Source organism: Podarcis tiliguerta (assembly GCF_965153285.1).
Source record: "Podarcis tiliguerta genome assembly, chromosome: 8".
Taxonomy (NCBI): Eukaryota; Metazoa; Chordata; class Lepidosauria; order Squamata; family Lacertidae; genus Podarcis; species Podarcis tiliguerta.
This window is the reverse complement of record NC_139541.1, coordinates 9,418,643-9,425,143: the sequence shown is the minus strand read 5'-3', so window position 1 is coordinate 9,425,143 and position 6,501 is coordinate 9,418,643.

Genomic DNA, 6,501 nt, shown 5'->3' with positions numbered 1-6,501 from the left:
GTCTCTTTCTCAGTAAGTGATGTAGTCTGCAAGGCACAAACAAAAAAATAAAGACCAGAAAAGGTTACCTTACAGTGGCGCTATTAGTTTACTGGCCAAACTGGGGCCAGATTATTCAGTAAGGTTGCCAGACCTCTAGGGGTGACATGAATAATCCAGGTTTTCCTTTATCCCTCCAGGTGGCAGATTGCATTGCCAGGTGGGTGAGAGTGCATTAAACAATTTTTCTTAGATGACTGCAAGCAGCTTCTAAGTTTCAGTCTGGCAGGAGTCAACTGCAAATTATTGCATATGCTCTTGGTGTGGGTGGGGTCTGTACTTCTCTGCCCCCCCCCCATTAACCTCTGTCTCCAGGACTCAGTAATGGGAGGGAGCACAGAAGAATCACCAGGGATGGCCACAATTATATCACCAGGGGGCACCTATAGGTCTCTGGTTTGGGACCTGAAATCTCAGTGCCTAGAATGCTCCTGACCTGGCAACCTTAGTTAGCAACAATCTATGTCATGACTCATCTATAGCGCATAGCATGGTTCTCAGCCAAGATGCTCCACACTGATTCATTCCCATGCACTTCCTGTGTGTTGACAGGAGTGTCAAGCCATTTCCTCATTATTATTTAGCCGAGTTCCTAACTGGTGTCATTTGTATGGCATGAAGAATTGCAGGATGGGTTTTGGCTTCTGGGAACAGGTTTTCAATGACTGCTTATGTGCTAGTAGTCTATTACTCCAAGTTGATTGGCAATTTCACATCCTTTATAGGACTCCATACACTGTTTCAGCATGCAAGCCCAATCTCTGAATGGCCAGAGACTCCACGGGCCTCAGCACTGGCTTCAGTTACCTTGGAATGAAGGTCAATGGAAACTCTGGTGTCTTTGGCTCCAGCACGGAGCAGACATGTCTCTTCGTCTCCAGCTTCCAGCACCAGCTTCTAAGCATCACCACACAAAATTCTTAATACACAGCCCCTTCTTGGCCAATTGTGGAAGCCATATCAAGCCAGCCGAGGTGGGCCCACCAATGTCTCTATGGCAACAGAGCAGTCTTTAAAGATGTGAATGGCAGGCACTTAGCTGAGCAGCTAAGGCAAAGGAACAAAAGAACCAGCCTGGCTGGTTCAGCAAGCTTCCTCCTATAGATTCTAGCCTCCCATACAGGTTCGGAAGAGACCCACCGGCATGGATGACTTTCAGAGTATTTGAGAAATTGATGGTTATTGCTGGCTTCTAGACATGGTAGCAATGCTATCCATCCATGGTCAGAGGCAGCAATGCTTCTGAGTATCAGTTGCTGAAAACCACAGAAGGGGAAAGTGTCTTTGTGCTTGGGTCCTGCTTGCTGGTTTCCCATAATAGGCATCTGTTCATCCACTGTGAGAACAGGATGCTGGACTAAATGGGCCTGATCCATCAGGCTTTTCTACTGCTCTCAATTCTTACTCTTACCAAACATGATTGTTCTACAGTATTTGAATCTTTATTCATGCTTGGATATTTTGAGAGTTTTCCTGCCCTTGCCCCTGGGGTATTCAAAGAGTATAAAGCAACACAGGCAGCCTATGAGGTTCAACTTATTTGTCCTTGAAATTCTCAAATTAAAGGTGTTATGTGTGTATCTAATGATGACGCGGGTGGCGCTGTGGGTTAAAGCCTCAGTGCCTAGGGCTTGCCGATCGCATGGTCGGCGGTTCGAATCCCCGCGGCGGGGTGCGCTCCCGCTGTTCGGTCCCAGCGCCTGCCAACCTAGCAGTTCGAAAGCACCCCTGGGTGCAAGTAGATAAATAGGGACCGCTTACTAGCAGGAAGGTAAACGGCGTTTCCGTGTGCGGCTCTGGCTCGCCAGAGCAGCGATGTCACACTGGCCACGTGACCCGGAAGTGTCTTCGGACAGTGCTGGCCCTTGGCCTCTTTGAGTGAGATGGGCGTACAACCCTAGAGTCTGTCAAGACTGGCCCGTACGGGCAGGGGTACCTTTACCTTTACCTTTTAATGATGACTAACAAGGGCCTCATTCAAATAATCCTGCTAATGTTCGTTCCTATATACGCAGAGATGATAGCGTAACCTTCTGGACTTGTCAAACATGGAAACATCAGCTTGTTACATCATTTTATTTATGACTTAAGGGTTGTATTCAGGTGCCGGCCCTTGCCCTGTATCTCCTGTTGTAAAGATGCAAGATACTCACCTTGCAACCACTGGGTGACTCACAGTGGCCATCACCCAGTGTGCATGTCTGAAGATGTGGTAGGCAGATCCAATCCTTTCCTGCCCAGCAATCCACTCTTGAACCAAAACTGTGCTTAGTGGGCTCACAGCCGAAGTATGTCCACTGTTTTACTTGCAGGCGATCAAATAGAAATTTTAAGAAGTGCTCCATAGCACATTTCCTCCCTGTTGACTACCGAAACCAATTACACTAACTCGAAAAACAATTTAGCTGCTCTTTTTCCGTGCTCTCTGACCCAAAGCTTTCCTCCCACCGCTTCCTCAGGCAATCCAGCCTTCCTCCTCCATCCCTTTGCCCTCTCAATTGCTGTTTTAAGTGAGATGTTTTGCCAAAGGCAGATCTGATGCTAATAAAGTACATCAGGGAGTTTTTGCATCTATTTTTGGAAGCAGATACCTTTCTAACATTTTCTATTAGCTGTCCCAAGGCTGGAGAGGAGGGTGGTAGTGGTGGGATCGTAGCCATTCTGTGCTCGGCAAAAAGCAATGAGTCAGCTAAACTGGACAGCAGCCAACTCAAAAAAAGCAGATGACTTGAAATGATTGTCCATGTAGAGCCATCTATGTATTTGCACAACTTCTGGCAGTGTTTACCTTGATTTTGCCAATCATCCCAATTGGAGGATGTCTTCACAATTTTACAGATTAAACCACACTGCTAAAAAGTGAAGCGTTTCTGAATGGCGGGAAGCCCGTCTCTCAAAGAGCAATAATGTCAAAAGATAGTTATCTTTGGATGCTGTCGGACCCCTGTTGCATCAGCTCCCAGGGATAGTGGGAGTTGTACTTCAAGTGGAAGGCTACAGAGTCCCACCCTCAAATTGGGAACCAAAACTGTGCCTAAAACCATAAATGCCATGGTCCCTACCAAAGAATGTGCAGAATCAGGGAGAACTGGAGTTTTCTCCCCTCAAAAGTATCAGGCAGGGGGAGAACCACAATGCAAAACACAGCAGGGGCAATTGAAGAAACATATGCTGCAGCTGTTGTTCAACTCCAGATCCCATTCACCCTATTGGCCATGTGGGTTGGGGCTGATGGAGCCAACATCTGCAGGGCCGGACATAAGAGAACCAGGTTAATGGAATTGATGGAGCTGGCAGAAAAGACTGATAAAATTTGTAGAAAAGACTGGCAGAATCCGAAACCAGGGGGAAGAGATGGTGGGGAAAAACTGGGAATTTTTAAAAAAACAGCATTCAGTATAATATTGTACGATTAAGGACTCTTGGGAGATGGTGGAATGAATTTACTTGGCTTTAATGGAAATAAGATAAGGATTTGAGATATTAGGATTTAAGGGTATAAGATATTAGGATTTAAGGGTATAAGATTTAAGGTGTTTTTTCTTTTTTTGTCTATTAGGCTGGAGTTTGGATAACTTTTTAGATGTTGATGGGAGAATGAGGTTTAAATGGATTAAAATAAATAAGTGAGTAAGCAGTGAAAGATGGAAAGAACTTGCTGATGTAATTAATAATTGGAATACAAAAAGGGAGGTGGTCGAGGAAATAAGTTATCGAAAGATGGAACTTGAAAAATGGAAGTGTTTTCTTTTTAAACGTTTTTGTTTGTTTTTTGTTTCTTTTTTTGTTGGTGGGGTGGAGGGGTGATGTTTTTATGTATTTTAAAGTTTTTATTTTGGTTTTTTTTCCTTCTTATTCTACTGTATTTTGTTTTTTTCAACTTTTTTTCTGTATTTGTGAAAATTGGAAATTGGCCAGAGGTTCCAGAGAAAGATATTCTTAAAAGGACTATCTCAGCTTTGGCCATACTGCGGAGATGTGGTGATGGTGCTGCTGCTACTGGTGTGTTGGGGGCGCTCCTCATGGTCCCCAGTGCTGGGATCTAGAGAAGCAGGTCCAGTGGGGCAGGTAGTAGTGGAGGTTGGGGGCAGTCAGGGTAGATAGATCTCAGCTGTACAGAAAAACCAGCTGGAGGGGAAGAGCAAACTCAGGTTCCTGCTTTGAAATTGGCAAGGGGGAGATTTTTAAGACCCCCAATTCTAATGTCTTACATCCAAACCACACATATATTGGTAAGGAAAGGGGATCTTGGATCTGTGATTTTCTGCCTCTTCCCTCCATCCTCTTCAGGATAGGGAAGGAGAGAGGTAGTCTGGACTGCAACTGAGTGGGAGAGATGGGACATGGTGGCTATTGTTTCAGGGCTGCTCTTATACCTGACCTCAGATCTTCCTCAGGTGGGATTTCAAGATTCTCTCACAAACCCTGATCCCGGGTTCTTCTGTGTTTCTGTGCTGTGCATCTTTCTCTGCCAGTGACACACCCTGTGTTTGTGTATTAAACTTGTTTAATAAATAAATATATTAAATCTATTAGTTATGTAATTATATATACATAAATATATCATGCATATTAAATAATATCAACTATACTGCAAACACTTTATAATTAATGATATGGAAATTTAATTCCGTGTGTGGCCTGTGGGTTCCGTGTCAAATTATTCTTGTTACCCGCTTGGTATGAGTTGTTGGACTGCCCTGTTCTAATAGATTACGTCTTGAAGGCGCACCTGCAACAAAACACTACACAAACCAGCTCCCTCTACTGACAAATTGTGGCCAGCCACACTTTGGCAATTAAATCTTGTTCTACGGTAGAGCTGGATTGCTGGAACACGGTGAAAGCATGAAGGCAGAGTTGATGTGAAGAGAAAAGAAAAGGCAATGGACAGTATTCAGTGGTAGTCGCACCCTGAGTAGGCCAACTGCAATGAGTCTACCCTGAGTTTGACTAACACTGTGTACCACTCAAGGCCCTCATTTTAATAGCTCGCAGGTACAGCCCCTCCCTCTGCACAATTCAGACCCCTGGTGTACAGAAGTGCAGAGATTTCCACTTCAGCTGTGAAATCTTATCTCCTTCATGTCTTGATCTGCTACAAAGACACTGTTGGCCTTGTAATCTAAGCAGGATCGTATGGAATCAGTCTTTCCCCTTTGAGATTTTTTTCTACAATTAAACGGGTGGCTCTGTGGTCTAAACCACTGAGCCTCTCGGGCTTGCCAATCAGGAGGTCAGTGGTTCGAAACCTCGCAATGGGGTGAGTTCCCATTGCTCAGTCCCAGCTCCTGCCAACCTAGCAGTTCGAAAGCACCCCCAAAAAGTCCAAGTAGATAAATAGGTACCGCTCCAGCGGGAAGGTAAATGGCGTTTCCGTGTGCTGCTCTGGTTTTGCCAGAAGAGGCTTAGTCATGCCAGCCCATGACCTGGAAAAACTGTCTGCGGACAAACACCGGCTCCCTTGGCCAGTAAAGCGAGATGAGGGCCGCAACCCCAGAGTCATTCACGGCTGGAGTTAACTTCAGGGGTCCTTTGCCTTTACGCAGCATATAAATCTTACTGAACAAATAGATGACAAAGGAAGATTCTGCAACAACTATGTCCAGCCATTATCTCACTCTCTACAGCTACCCGCAATATGCTACATCATGTTTAGGTATTAAAACAAAAGAAAAACCCAGAATTAAATGCAATGTATACAATGTATGTATAAATAGCAAAGGACGCAGTGTGTGGTTGTGATGTTAAAACCCTCAGGATCAGGCCTCAAACTGCAATTTTGGAGACATGTAGGCACACAGCCCACAAAGCCCAAAGCTCCCTCGCTCCTTATTGAATCACCCATGCAGACTTTCCTTCAGTTTACTGAAATGGGAGTGTAAAAATTCTGACCATGCCCACTTGAAAAAGGCCTTTCAAAATGAAAGGAGGGCAGTTGGGAAGAGTGCCATCCATAAGGTGACTGCTGGTTCCCAGCGTAGGTCTACTGAGAATGAAAAGGAAAATAAGTTCTGGTACAGCTTCCTCCATAGTTAAAGCCATGGTTTTCCCTGGAGTGATGTATGGAAGTGAGAGCTGGACCATAAAGAAGGCTGATCGCCGAAGAATTGATGCTTTTGAATTATGGTGCTGGAGGAGACGCATCCATTCTTAAGGAAATTAGCCCTGAGTGCTCACTTGAAGGACAGATCGTGAAGCTGAGGCTCCAATACTTTGGCCACCTCATGAGAAGAGAAGACTCCCTGGAAAAGACCCTGATGTTGGGAAAGATTGAGGGCACAAGGAGAAGGGGACGACAGGACGAGATGGTTGGACAGTGTTCTTGAAGCTACCAGCATGAGTTTGACCAAACTGCGGGAGGCAGTGGAAGACAGGAGTGCCTGGCGTGCTCTGGTCCATGGGGTCACAAAGAGTCAGACACTACTAAACAACAAAACAACAGCTCCCTGGGCTAATCAA